This window comes from Neltuma alba, unplaced genomic scaffold (genome assembly GCF_004799145.2).
Source record: "Neltuma alba isolate B1F8T4 unplaced genomic scaffold, ASM479914v2 tig00012206_pilon, whole genome shotgun sequence".
In the NCBI taxonomy this organism is placed as follows: Eukaryota; Viridiplantae; Streptophyta; class Magnoliopsida; order Fabales; family Fabaceae; genus Neltuma; species Neltuma alba.
The window spans coordinates 95,460-111,680 of record NW_021636742.1 but is presented as its reverse complement, the minus strand read 5'-3'; the positions used below and the strand labels follow the sequence as shown (position 1 = coordinate 111,680).

Genomic DNA, 16,221 nt, shown 5'->3' with positions numbered 1-16,221 from the left:
AATAGGAGAGTATGATTGTGCCTGTAGAGTAGATCTCAACGATAATATGATTTTAACATTCCTCAATTATTTTTTTATAAACATATTTAATCTTATATTTTATAAATATATATACATATTAATTATATTTTTATATATAATTATGTTGGTAAAAAAATATATTATTAACAATTTTATTTTTTAAATTAAAATATATTATAAAATCTATCTTTTATGTAATTATCATATTAACTTATTTTTTTAATAAAATTTGTACATATAAAAAGTTCTTCTGATAACAACTATCTAAATACTCTCATTTATCAGAATCACTTTTTCATAAAATCTATTCTTCACAAAATCTATTTTTTCCAGAATCTATTCTCCAAACCATGATTTAGTTTCATCCAAACACCCCTAAATGACTATGAGCAAAGGCCGTGTTAATAGCACAATTGTGACCTTGCTGCCAAAAAAAAAACACAAAATTGTGACCAAAAAAATATCCGGTTGGAAAATAATTTATTTATAAATTTCTTCCAACTTATAAAGAGAACGTTTCATGTCACAAAATTATGATGAGCGAGGTCTTTATTGAATGTAAGTTATAAGAAGTCATGCTGGTCGAAAAAAAAGTTATAAGAAGTCAGGTCTCTGTAAAATGTTAATGAATAAGACAAAAATATACTGCCTCTTGTTTTAATTATAAAACTTTGTTTATAGATTACAAACAAAATCTTATAATTAAGACCGGAAGTAATATTTTATTTGAAAATAATACTAAATTATTTATATTTTTTAAAATTTATTAGAGAAATAAGCACTTGCTTCTTATCGTTACGAGTGGGATTAAATCTTCGGCTTGGCGTGAGTTTTCAAGCCTCGAATTACGTCATTATATTAGCTTATTTATAGATATTTCATTTTTGTTTTTTTTATTTTTTTCCTCTTTTTTTGGGTGAACTTATTTAACTTGCTTTTTTTTTTTCTTTTTGGGTTTACAAGGCAGTTTGACTTTCTAAGGGAGTATTTGGATAAAGATCAGATCATGATTTCATAAGTAATCTTATGATATACAAAATAAATATGTGAAAAAGTTTATTTTAATTTACAGAAAAATGCTTTTAAAAGTACTTCTCCTAATCTCCAAACACCCCTTAAATGAATTTTCCTTATTTTACTTTTTATGTTTAAATGAATAGTACATTACTTCATCAATCATGCTTAAATTTTTAAATTAGCAAAAGCGCGCCTCCATGATAGTCATGCAGAGCATGAAAGGAGCTGTGTTGTTGTCAAGTTATTATATATATGTATATGTATATGTACATGTATATATTAGAATAATGCGACTTTTTACCAGTTATAAATTTTTTCGATTAATAGTGATTTCTCAGTTCTGAAATTTACCAAAATAAATTTTACTGGTTATTTTTGCCTAGGAGTATCCCATATCATTAAGGGCCTGTTTGGATGCTCTAAAACCGTGATTTCAGAAGCACTTTTCCGCAAAACGAAATAACCTCCTCCACATATTTACTTCGTAATCCGTAAAAGCACTTTTGAAACAATGGTTTGGTTTTTATCCAAACACTCTCTAAGGTTACTGCCTCTATTAGCTGTTTTTTTTTTCCTGAAAAAAAATGGTAAAGCAAGATCTAAATTAATTAAAGCAAAGAGACATGTATACAGAAGCTATAAGGTCACAGATAATTAATAAACAGCTATAATCAATTAATCATGCTATTCTAATACAGATTAGAGTCGGATCCTTACTATTAATTTAGCTAGATTTTTTTTTTCGCCAACTAATTTAGCTAGATTAAAAACAATATATGTAACAGTGAAAAGTGTATGGATGTATGTGTATTAGTTTTTTTTTTTCCTTTTGCATGTCAATAAACTCTTCACTATAAAAACACTCTTCTAGTCTTATTTATGAGGCATTCTTAATATGTTTCACACAAATTAAGGAAAATCACAAACTGTATTGACTATTCATTAAAATATAACAACTTTTTAACTTTATCCCTATTTAATATATATGTCTTTCAAAAAAAAATAATTATTTACACTACAATAAATAAATGACAAAATAGTAAATTCGTGCTAAAAATTTAAAGAAATAACTAATACATAGAATTAAGAAAAATCTCTTCTTCCTATCTTATAAATTGGATCAGAGGAGTGATATGTAAATTATTATTTTTCTGGGATATTGCATGAGGAAAAATAATTAGTTATGTTATGGAACAAGTTAATCTTAACTGACTTCTAATAATCACTCTGTCGTTTGCGCTGGGCTCATGTATCACTGCCTTCTGGATTATCACAGAGAACATGACAATCATTATAAAAAGCTTAAGATATTTAAAAAAAACAAAAAAGAATAAAAAATACACTAGTTGAACTTTCTTTGTTTGAACTTACGAATTTTGTGGATACAAGTTCAGTTCTCAATATGAGTTTTTTTTAAATTGTCTGTTAAATTAATATTCTGCTCTAGTTCTATTTATAAAACAAATAAAATATATTGTTATCCAATTTATAAGTCATATTATTAAATTTCACATATAAATATGGGAAAATGACATAAAAAAGAAGTTGGGAATTGCTATTTTCTAATTCAAATATCTAAGAGGTCAAAATCTCAAAAAATGAAGTGATGCCTCATTTTGCATTTTACAAATGTAGTTAAATGATGAAATTGCCCTTGTATCAAAAAATTGATTAACAAGTTATGAATTGGCAATGATAAGTGTTACACAACAAATGACAAGAAATATACTGATAATGACAAGTTATTTATTAATAAGTTGTGAATTGTCAGTAGTAAGTGTTGAACAATTAATAATAAGAAATATACGAGCAATGATAAATTTGATAACTTTAAAAAAATTCTAGTACACGGGCGTTTTAGTCATTTACTTACATTTGCAAAATAATATATTAAGCACCACTTCTTCTAAGATTTTAACTTCTTAGGTGTCTGAATTGAAATATTATAATTTCTAACTTCTTTTTATGTCATTTTTTTCCCTAAATGTAGTACACCCCCTTATTTATTATTCATCGGAAGTTTTTTTTTATTTTTTAATTTTTGCCACCACAAGAGGGACAAGGCATTAACTGATTAAAGTTATGTAAAATATTGAATATATACTACCTCCGATCTTTAATATAAGAGTTGATTGACTAATTTAAGTAGATTAAAAAAGTTTGTTAAGTTAGTTATTTGTAATAAATAAGTATTATCTTTCATAGAATATCATTGTTAATCATGTATATTAACTATAACTACGATTTGATAAAATTTTTAGCACATACAACTACTACAAAGATCCCTTTGAAAAAAATAGATAAATATGGAAAACAAAATGAATTAGAGTTTTATATTTATGACTAAATTGAAAGTCAAACTAATTTTTATATCAAGGATAAGAGGTAATACTAAACAAGAATAAAACCAAAAAGTTATTAGATTTTAAAATAAAATTAATAAAATTAAAGATTTTCTTCGTTCTAATTCTTCATTCAAATCTCTTATGAATAGGATGGATGAGTGAATGCATCCATTGATCATTAATTCAAAAACGGGACTCATGATGTGAACGAGATGTATCAACATCAGGCAGTAGGTTGTTGGAATGTGAAACAGCGAAAAATGCAAGCTTTTGCAAAATTGATTGGATTTTTTTTTTTTTGGGGCCATTGACTGACTTTTTTTTTTTTTTGACCAAGAGGGCCATTGACTGACTTTACACACAAAGTGTAACGCCCTCTTTAATTATATGTAGGTGGGAATTAAGTAACATGAATTGTTACCCCTGGGGCCCAAAATTCATAGGCAAAAAGTCGAGGATTTTTCTAGACACGTAGAGAACACCAAGTTAAAGCTTATTAGGCTTAAAACATATATTTAGACTTAAAAAACACTTAAATGGGTATTTACAAATTATCTACCAACAAGATTTTCACATCAGCAGTAGGATTCGAACTCGCCCACAAAAAAGATTCTTACATCTATTATGGAATTCGAACTCATGACTTTATGAGTAATGAATCGGATCCTTACTAACTGAACTAACCCTTATTGATTATTGGACCTATATTATAAGGTTATAAGAAGTAGGGGAAAAGCATTTTGTGTGAATGCCAAAAAAATGTTTTGACTAAAATATGTATTTGGTCATTTAATTTTATATAATGTTTCAATTTATTATCTTAACTTTAAAAAGTAAACATTTGATCCTTTAAACCTAAAATTATTTGGCTTTAATGATATTTTTTGTAATAATCATGGATATTTTGAAAATTAAACTTAATATGTTAGCATTTAAGTATATTTTATCAATATTTAAAATCTTAATCTCATTATTTTTAAAAAAATATTGAGGTTAAAGGACTAAAAATATACTTTTTAAAGTTAAGAGACCAAATTAAAACATTGTATAAAGCTAAAGCACCAAATATATACTTTAACCAAATTTTTTTTAGAGAATTATTCTAATTGGGCCTAATAATACATGAATTTGTTTTAGTGAAATAGTCATATTTAGGGGGGGGGTGCACATAAAAAAAACAGTAAAAAAGTCTAAAAGAGTGATTTCAAACCTAAGCTATATACTAGAATTAGTTAGTGATTTCTATACATCCACAGCCTTTTTTATTTTCTTTTGTTAAAAAAAAGCCAAGAACTTAAAGATGACATTTTCTCACGATCACGTCAACCACACGTCAAAATTCAACCATATGACTCTAGTGGAACATGAATTAAAAAAAAAAAAAAGCGAAATCAACCTTAAACTTGACATTTTCGTTGTATGATGCAATATCTAATTAATTGCAATGCATCATCAAAATATGTCATGCAACACGAAATATCAATGCCACTGTTCTAACTATAACGGGTACAATTCAATGATCTAGGTAGAGACTTCATAACGTGGTAAATATGAGTGACCTGACTTTTGAAACACATAATTTTTTAATTGTTTCATTTAATCGTCTTCTACTGCACCATATATAACAAGCTTAAGATATTTAAAAAAAAAACAAAAAAGAATAAAAATACACTAGTTGAACTTTCTTTGTTTGAACTTACGATTTTTGTGGATACAAGTTCAGTTCTCAAGATGAGTTTTTTTTTTTTTAATTGTCTGTTAAATTAATATTCTGCTCTAGTTCTATTTATAAAACAAATAAAATATATTGTTATCCAATTTATAAGTCACATTATTAAATTTCACATATAAATATGGGAAAATGACATAAAAAAGAAGTTGGGAATTGCTATTTTCTAATTCAAACATCTAAGAGGTCAAAATCTCAAAAAATGAAGTGATGCCTCATTTTGCATTTTACAAATGTAGTTAAATGATGAAATTTCCCTTGTATCAAAAAATTGATTAACAAGTTATGAATTGACAATGATAAGTGTTACACAACAAATAACAAGAAATATACTGATAATGACAAGTTATTTATTAATAAGTTCTGAATTGTCAGTAGTAAGTGTTGAACAATTAATAATAAGAAATATACGAGCAATGATAAATTTGATGACTTTAAAAAATTCTAGTACAAGGGCGTTTTAGTCATTTACTTACATTTGCAAAATAATATATTAAGCACCACTTCTTCTAAGATTTTAACTTCTTAGGTGTTTGAATTGAAATATTATAATTTCTAACTTTTTTTAATGTTATTTTTTCCCCTGAATGTAGTACACCCCCTTATTTATTATTCATCGGAAGTTTTTTTTTATTTTTTAATTTTTGCCACCACAAGAGGGACAAGGCATTAACTGATTAAAGTTATGTAAAATATTGAATATATACTACCTCCGATCTTTAATATAAGAGTTGATTGACTAATTTAAGTAGATTAAAAAAGTTTGTTAAGTTAGTTATTTGTAATAAATAAGTATTATCTTTCATAGAATATCATTGTTAATCATGTATATTAACTATAACTACGATTTAATAAAATTTTTAGCACATACAACTACTACAAGGATCCCTTTGAAAAAAATAGATAAATATGGAAAACAAAATGAATTAGAGTTTTATATTTATGACTAAATTGAAAGTCAAACTAATTTTTATATCAAGGATAAGAGGTAATACTAAACAAGAATAAAACCAAAAAGTTATTATATTTTAAAATAAAATTAATAAAATTAAAGATTTTCTTCGTTCTAATTCTTCATTCAAATCTCTTATGAATAGGATGGATGAGTGAATGCATCCATTGATCATTAATTCAAAAACGGGACTTATGATGTGAACGAGATGTATCAACATCAGGCAGTAGGCTGTTGGAATGTGAAACAGCGAAAAATGCAAGCTTTTGCAAAATTGATTGGAATTTTTTTTTTTAGGGGCCATTGACTGACTTTACACACAAAGTGTAACGCCCTCTTTAATTATATGTAGGTGGGAATTAAGTAACATGAATTGTTACCCCTGGGGCCCAAAATTCATAGGCAAAAAGTCGAGGATTTTTCTAGACACGTAGAGAACACCAAGTTAAAGCTTATTAGGCTTAAAACATATCTTTAGACTTAAAAAACACTTAAATGGGTATTTACAAATTTTCTACCAACAAGATTTTCACATCAGCAGTAGGATTCGAACTCGCCCACAAAAAAGATTCTTACATCTTTTATGGAATTCAAACTCATGACTTTATGAGTAATGAATCGGATCCTTACTAACTGAACTAACCCTTATTGATTATTGGACCTATATTATAAGGTTATAAGAAGTAGGGGAAAAGCATTTTGTGTGAATGCCAAAAAAATGTTTTGACTAAAATATGTATTTGGTCATTTAATTTTATATAATGTTTCAATTTATTATCTTAACTTTAAAAAGTAAACATTTGATCCTTTAAACCTAAAATCATTAGGTTTTAAAGATATTTTTTGTAATAATCATGGATATTTTGAAAATTAAACTTAATATGTTAGTATTTAAGTATATTTTATCAATATTTAAGATCTTAATCTCATTATTTTTTAAAAAAATATTGAGGTTAAAGAACTAAAAATATACTTTTTAAAGTTAAGAGACCAAATTAAAACCTTGTATAAAGCTAAAGCACCAAATATATACTTTAACCAAATGTTTTTTTAGAGAATTATTCTAATTGAGCCTAATAATACTTGAATTTGTTTTAGTGAAATAGTCATATTTAGGGGGGGGGTGCACATAAAAAAAACAGTAAAAAAAGTCTAAAAGAGTGATTTCAAACCTAAGCTATATACTAGAATTAGTTAGTGATTTCTATACATCCACAGCCTTTTTTATTTTCTTTTGTTAAAAAAAAGCCAAGAACTTAAAGATGACATTTTCTCACGATCACGTCAACCACACGTCAAAATTCAACCATATGACTCCAGCGGAACATGAATTTAAAAAAAAGAAAAAAAAAAGAAGCGAAATCAGCCTTAAACTTGACATTTTCGTTGTATGATGCAATATCTAATTAATTGCAATGCATCATCAAAATATGTCATGCAACACGAAATATCAATGCCACTGTTCTAACTGTACCGGGTACAATTCAATGATCTGGGTAGAGACTTTATAACGTGGTAAATATGAGTGACCTGACTTTTGAAACACATAATTTTTTAATTGTTTCATTTAATCGTCTTCGACTACAACATATATATTATTTCTGATCTTAATTATAAGATTTTGTTTGTATATTATAAACAAAATAATATTATATTCCAAGCAATCCCAATTTACTCCTCTTTTTTTTTTTTGGACTGACAACTTACTCCTCTATTTCTTTTGTTTTTTTTCCAACGGCCTGTTCCGATATTTCTAATCCATTTATGAATCGAAAGTGTTTCTTATGGTGAATTTTCTTTGTTTCAATTTTCCAGTCAAAATAAATAATTATTGATGCGCCAGAAAAATTATTGATACAATTCATAGCTATCGCTCATACATCCTAAAACAAGTTTTGGAAAATTTTGGCTGGCAAAAAAAAAAAAAGAAGGAAAAAAAGAGTTTTGGGGAAATTTGAATTCAGATTATGAAAATTGAAAACCATTGTTCTATAGGCCACTAAAGCCAGCTAGAGTTCCTCCGGGGGTAAATGGACAACCTGGAATTTAAACACTTAGAAGTATTTGAATAAAATTAAATCATGATTTGGAGAATAGTTTTTCAAAAAAAAAATATTTTTGAGAATAATTTCAGAAGAATAGATTTTGTGAAAAAGTGATTCTGATAAAATAAGAGTGTTTGGACAGTTGTTATCAGAAGTACTTTTTATATATACAAATTACTGAAAGGATATAAGTTAATATGAAAATTGCATAAAAGATATATTTTATAATATATTTTAATTTGAAGTAATAAATTTATTAATAATATATTTTTTGCCAACATGATAAATAATATATAAAAATATAATTAATAAATAATTAATATGTGTATATATTTATAAAATATAAGATTAAATATGTTTTTAAAATGATTATTTTTTCTCCTAACAGAAAAATATTATTTTGCCTTAAAGATTTTAAATATGAAATCCCATAACATTTTTTCACAGCTATTTTTTTTTAACGACATACTATCTCCGATCTTTAATATAATTAATTAATTGTTAGTATGTGTATATATATTTATAAAATATAAGATTTAAAATATTTTAAAAAAGTGATTTTAATAAAGTGAAAGTATTTAGATAGTTGTTATCAGAAACACTTTTTTAGGTACAAAACCAAAAAGAACACAAGTTAATATGATAATTACAAAGATCTAATTAATTAATTTGAATAGCTTAAGAATATTAATTGAATTAGTTAATATGATTTGTTTTTTTAAAAACATCTTAAGCGTCTTTTTTTATTTTATTACTTTCTCTTCTATTTGATTATTGCTGAGAGAATATCAATAGGGCTAATTTGAAAAAAAAAATTAATAATCATATGAAATATGTCTTACATTTGAAACTAATATTAACTCCCCAATTAGGTTTTATATTAAGAATCAGAATAATAAATTTGTTAATAATTTTTTTGCCAACATACTTCTCCGGTCCTAATTATAAGACCCAATTGACTTATTTGAGGAAATTAAGGAAGTAAGTTAAGTTGGTTATTTATAATAAATAAGTGTTGTCATTCCTAAAATATCCTTGCTAATTAAGTATATTGGCTAAAACTATCATTATTAGAAGGATTATCTTGGAAAAAAAATGCATAAATTAAGAGATAAAATGGATTGGGTCTTATAATTAGGACCAAATAAAAAGTTAAATTGGATCTTATAATAGGACCGGAGGAGTAATAAATAATATATAAATATCATTAATTAATTATTAATATGTGTATATGTATTTATCAAATATAAGATTAAATGTGATTTTAGAAAAACGCAGCGACCAAAAGCAAAAAAAATTTACTTTTGGTGAAACCATGATTTTGATGGAAGAAACCGTGGTTTCAGAAAATCATAGGGTGTTTAGATATTTTTTGAATCAAACCTTAGTTTATGCTCTAAAAATGCTTTTTTTTGAGTTTGTCCAACACCCCCCTTAATACATTCGAAATAATTATACCCTTTCTAAATCTGTAAGCAATTCTTAAATTGGTGTATTTCCTTCTTTTATTTAGTTCTTTTAATAACTATATCTTTGTGCATTTTTTGTTTCAGTAACTTTTTTAAATTTAGGATTTAGTAGTTTCTCATTCGATATATTGCATACCAACATCTTGAAAAATGTTAAAAATGTTGGTCAAGATCAAAAAAAAGAAAGAAAAAGGGATGAATGAAAAGGTTATCATGTTGCGATGAGGGTGGGATTGGTCCTACTTGTATGATGTGTAGAACCAGATGTGTTAAATTTTGATATTTTATCTTTACTAATTTTATTATTTTTATTTTATAAATTGATTTATCGGATTCCCTAATTCCTACCACCTTGATTCTCGAGTTCAATTTCAGTGAAGCCTCGTCAAATCGATATTTCTAATAATATTTTTGTTGATATCAATAAATAATAATCTCGAATAAATTTGTAATATTTGGGACACGAGACACACGTGTCTCAAAACGACAAAAATCTCATGGGACTGCCCATTCAATAAGGTCTCTGACAGTCAATTTCAGTGGAGTCAATTTCATATGCTCTCTCTTCTTTTCAAAGGGATTTGCATTGGGTGCTCATCAAGCTAATGAGCACCCAGTGCTCATCAGGATCTGAACCGTCCAGATCCGATCTGGACGGTCCAGATTTTATTTTATTTTTATTTTTTATTTTTTAAAAATAATTATTTTAATAGGTATAGAATAAAAAATAAAGATAATCTCTTAACTATCATGCTTTTAAAAAATAATTTTTTCTATTTAAAAATAATTATTTAAAAATATTAAATCTGGACGGTCCAGATTTCTCATCAAATGATGAGCACCAAATGCATGCCCTTTTCAAAGTGCATCCTTTGAGTTTTTTTTTTGCCAAAGCATCGTTGAGTTTGTTTCTTTCGATTGTCTCTCATGTGGGGGAAAAACAAAAAGTAACCTTGCGAGATTTCGTCTTTGTAAAACCTTCACCCACAGGATATAAATTTCAACGAGATCCACATATAGCCTTTTCAGAAGATCATACTTATGAGGGGAAGATGAGGTGCCAAATTCCAGCTTGGCATTGACTGGTTTATATGGGTATGTAATGATATAAAATAATATATTACTTTCGGTCTTTAATATAAGAGTTTATTTAATTTTTATTTTGATTTTAAATATAAGACTTAAATCTACTTTATCTCTCATATTTATCTTTTTTTTCCAAAACAGTTCTTGTAATAAGAGTAATTCTAACCAATATACTTCATTAGCAAGGATATTTTAAAAGACAATACCTATTTATTACAAATAACTACTTTAACTAGTTTTTTTTAATCTATTCAAATTAGTCAACTAGTTCTTATATTAAGAATCGGAGATAATATATATTTATGAGAGAAACAAGAAGGATATGAAAAGCTTGTCTTCAAATCGTAAGATCCTACCTTGCCAAAATGAATTAGAAAATCCTAGATGGCTTATTCTAACAACTACAAAATCATTTATTTCTTCTCGTATTTTCCCCTTCAAATCATAGTTTTGTAATAACTTGGGGTAAAATATGTTATAGGCTCAGCTAAGACACTGGGAGAAAGAAGGAAATGCAAGAGAGCGTGAATTCCGGCCGACAAGTGCAGAACAAGGGGCCACCTTCATATCGTAGGTATGCTCAAAAACTCACCCTATCATTGCATTATTACTCCTCTCTTACTTTTGCCTCATTTCTCACTTCATGCAACATGAGGTTAGTTTGAAATTCTCTTATTTATGCCTATTTTGGGATGAGCCTATTTGTAGTGTTGCAGCCTGCAAGCTCAATTCAAATTAAATCCTCATAAACCAAGCCATGTTGCGTGAGAAAGTTCAAACTCGTGAAGACATGACTTTGTCCGTAATTTTGTTTGAATTAGCTTATTTTAACTAATTTTGAGCTATACGGGATAGAGATAAATATGTAAGAGAAATTTTATACTGTAAACTCGCAAAATAGCTTATTTTAATTGAGTCTGGTAGTTTTAAGTATTGATGTAATTAATGAGCATGTGTCTTGCTTAAGTATTCCGATACATGTTTCTGCTCTTTACTACCATACTGGGAACTTGTGAGACAAGAAAAGTACATATTCAAAGGGAAATCTAACTTTTTGCTTCATCTGGAATCTGGTTCTTCATGTTATGGCAAGGGATCTTAGAAGGAAGGGAAGAACCTGTTAAGTTTCAAGGGCAGTGCGTAGAACTCTTCAGTCCTGTTATCTTGGTTGAAGTTCCTGAACTTTTCCCACCAGTGCCTGCCGCTGTCCCGGCCAGTCGAGGCGTGCCCACGAGCCAGAGTGGAGTCCAAAAAGTAAGCAACTATGATTGCCACAGTTGGTGGCGATGAGAAAATCACTTGCACTATGTTGTTGAACTGCAGGATCAGAGATTCAAATCAAGTTCAGCTCCAACATGGCATGGCCAGCTAGTTACAAAGCAAAGTTGGCATAAGCCCATATGAAAGCGAACAAACGTGATAGCTCAGACTTACCCACATAACCAAGAGAACACAATACAATGCTGCTACAATGGGCAATGGTATTGAAGCAAGAAAAGCCCCAAATTTCCCTGAAACAATAGAGGAGCAAAATGTCAAAATTTCAAACTTGACTGTCTATGAACGAAGTAATAAACACATTTGAAGATTTTTCATATTCGGATAGCGGAATACTAGACCTAATATAGCGAAGAAAAGCATAAACACTGCTGCTATTTGAATAACTCGCCGGCTTCCAATCTGTGTTAAGCCCAAAAGACCTGCATTTTCACTTGGGAATAAAAGAAAAGGCAATTAGATTGTCTGCAATGTCTAAGATGAAGTTCAAATCCTGAACCAAGATTTATAGAGTTGATGAAAATATGTACACTGATGCAGTGGGGCCAACTCCTGTGCCAAAAAAGCCAGCCACAAGAGTCCCTATGCCCTGAAATCATTGAAAATTGAATAAATGAAATACATACAACTTACAAGACCTTGATCTGTGGGAGTAAAGTCCAGCAATTTTATACTACCAGCCAGCCAACGCCACGGCTAAGGACAGAGGTGTGAATATGTGTTGCACTCCCATATCTTGCTGCTGCTAAGAAAGTCCCAGTGGACTGAAGCCAGGAAATAAAAAGGATGAATCATATTCAGAGCTAATTCAACCAGAAAGAAAAATGAAAGTACTTTCGAAAGGACTTTGATTACGTGCATACAGGTGATAGAATTAGTATTTGAAAACATTCTCAACAAAAGTAGAAAACCAATAGCCAACTTTTGCATCCAAGTTAAAAAAAGTAAAGCAGACCTCTATAATTGCAACAACAGAAGCAGCAAGCGTTACAAAAACATCACCAGCATCGAAAGAAGGACTCCCCATTGAAATGGATATGGAACCCTTAACCTGCATGAGTGGGAGCAAAATCTAACTGTAAAACAAGGATTTAGATGACTATCCTCATGTATGAAGTCACCATTAGCAGACTACAGAGTCTCCATAATTATACTCCAAATGTAATCATTGTCAAAAGAATAGCATGTGAAGAGGACAATATAAGCTTTGAGAAGACATTTAAGGTGCTTCAGGACTGACCAAGGGGCAGCAGTGATGAGCCCAGATCTATCAGTACGGCAACTTAATTGAGTTTTGGTGATCTTCTGTCATATGCACCAGCTACAGTCAAGATTTCAGCCAATGCCCATGTAATTATTATTGTGACTATGATTGCAAATCGATCAGCTCCTCTTGAATTCACCGTTTGAGGTATGTACTGCAAGGAGGATATGGTTTATAATGGAAGTCAAACGAGAGATCAGTTAAGATGTAGGATAAAATGTGGACATATTTTGATCTATAAGACGTACCAACCTGTTGCCCCTAATTGCCTTATCATGTTGCTTGTAGACAGACAAATATTTCAAAAAGGTTTAATTGAAATGAAACAAAGAACGATTGAGAAAGTAACACACCTGGGACAAGATAATCAGGATTACCAATGCAGGGAGTCCGATTTCAACACAGTTTACCAACTACATGAATCAAGTCAAACACAAAGGTTATGTTTGTTAACCATTGATCTTACATTAATATGAAGAAAGTTTGGAACAAATAGAGAGAGAGAGAGAGTGAGAGTATACAATGGGAAAACCAAATGCAAAGAGTCCTAGGCCAGTGAGAGTAACAAGGGGAACCGCACTGAGGGGGCTAAGATACCTGCACAATCATAGCTTCAAATTACCAGGTTCTTCAACAAAGCAAATGCATGATTATCCTTGTCATGCATGCTTATCAAAAGACATCGGATAGAGCGAAGTTGAATCCTCTGTATTCTATAGTTACCTGGCAAAGATTCTCCAGAATCCGAAAAACCCAATAATGATTTGCAAGAGAGATGCAACAATAAGTGAGCCTTGTATGACTCTCATGGATTGTCTAAATCTCTGAAATTCAATCAAAATTTAAAAAAAAAAAAAAGTGAGTGAAATCCAGCAACATTTTTGTCCGCAATCAAAGCCAGCCATTCCCAAGAACAACTCTTCTGCTTCTTCCTTTCTCTTCAGCCACAAAAAAAGCAACCAGCATTTCTGAATTAAGTTCATACACAAAGGGGGCTAAATTTTACCCGATGGGGATCTACATAGATGCTCAGATTTCTAGAGAAAGCAGTGGAGATAGCAGGAATGAGGAAAGCATATGAAGCTCCCACAACCACTGGAAGCCGAGTTCCAAACCAAGTCTGCAACAGTGTGTTTATAGCGGAAACGAAAAGCAGAGTCTGTATCATTTCAGCCTTCTCCACCTATGATTTGAACTTTAGTTAGAAGCCAGAGACTGAGAAATAATTAATCTTGAAACTTAAAATAAAATAAAAAAAACTCCATTGTTATGTTTTTACATTGCCTCCGCCCATCAAAGGAGTAAGTATGGAGGAAACAAGAATGATTGATCCAAGCATCACCAGGTAGTGCTGAAAACCAAGAAGTATTCCTTCGGCTGCAGCCGGAAAAAAAAAAGACAAAAAAATCAGCAGTAGAAGAAGTCCTACTAAATTGTTGTAGTGTGAAACAGAATATGGCAACCGGAGAGTTGACGGGCCAAAAAAAAAAAAAAAAAAAGAATGGAATGATCATTTCTCTTTGGTTACTTGAACCAGTGCATGAAAACAACAGAGATTAAAATCTTCGGAAACATATTCTTTACAAAACGATAAAATCTGAAAAGATGGAAAGCGAATGCTGCCGGGTTGATTTTAATCGATGCAATTAAAAGACTCATAGCTTCCCATTTCCCTTTCTTTCCATCACTTTTTTCCTGGAAAACCAAACGGCATTAAAACGGAAGTTTAAAAAAAAAAAAACACTTGGAATGCTCAACAACACACAGTAAACGTAAAAGCAGCCACAAAAACGTGAAACGTTTGTTCCCGAAACTGAAAATCACGACACCCTTCAGGCCAAAGAAAAACGCAAATTCATCTCCAGCAAACGAAAATTGGCATTGATCAAAGTGGAGAAAGAAAAAGAAGAACAAGAAAGACGGCGGAGAAAATGAGAACGTACGCCAAGAGGGAGAGCTGCTGACGCAGTAGTGGACGCCGGGAAGTTGCTCCTTGACTGGGTGTGGTTGGAATCCATCTGTCTTCGCGGCTCCTGCTTTTGCTGCTTGTGCCATGATTCTGTCGGTGAATGAGGAATGTTACTGAGTTTTCTGTGTGTATATATATTATGATGATGAAGCGAAAAAGCGGAGAATGAGGAGACAGTCATATCCTCGTGTTGTCAGAAAAAATGCTCAGAAAGAGTCAAAATGATGTGTGAAAATACTGCTAGGCGGCGACGTGGAGACTCTACTGTGGACGCATGAAGTTGATACTTTGAGTGAGAGAGAGAGAGAGATTGCGCAGTGATGAGTGAAGACGTTCACCTTTGCTTTTGGTTGCAGTTGGTAAAATGGTAGCTGACCTCTTCGCAATTTCTTGCTTTAGTGTGTTGTAAGATAGAGAACCAACCATTATACACACACACACTCCCCTCTGGTGGCGGCAGGGAGGGGAGAGATTTTTTGGTTCTATTTATAAGATACTGAGAGAAATTTTTGATATGTATGTACAATTTTACCCCTCATTTATTATTATGCTGATTTTATTTACATGAGGTATAATATATATTAAATAGGGATAAAGTTAGAACGTTATAAATTTTAAATGAGAGTTAATGAAGTTTAAAGTTTTCTTTGATCTGTGTGAAATATACTAGAAGTGCTTTATAAATAGGACCAGATGAGTATATAGTAATAAATTTATTGAGATAATTAAAAGTTATATTTAATGAATATTGTATCATAATTCAGGCATTGGTTAGGAAATAAAGAGGATCAAAAAAGGAAACACACAGGAAATGAAAGGAAAAGAGGCCCATTTTCCCTCGGTTTATTAAGTTGCATCTTTCCATAAAACCAAGTTTCATGTAGGTCTCATTTACCTAGAGCACATGACATGAAATGCTAAGTTAATAAAAATTTGGGTTTTATTTATTTTTTCTTCTTCACCATCATCTTCTCTACTTAGCCAGTGAATGAAGCATAAGTTCTTCAATTACAGAAATCATGGTTAGAGCCAGAAAAGTAGAGCTG

General features: G+C 30.1%; 1 pseudogene; it reads right to left on the bottom strand.

Moving 5' to 3' along the window:
* Positions 1–11,610: 11,610 nt before the first annotated feature.
* LOC114724977 (nucleobase-ascorbate transporter 4-like) lies at positions 11,611–15,471 on the bottom strand (annotated as a pseudogene).
* Between the last annotated feature and the right edge of the window lie 750 nt (positions 15,472–16,221).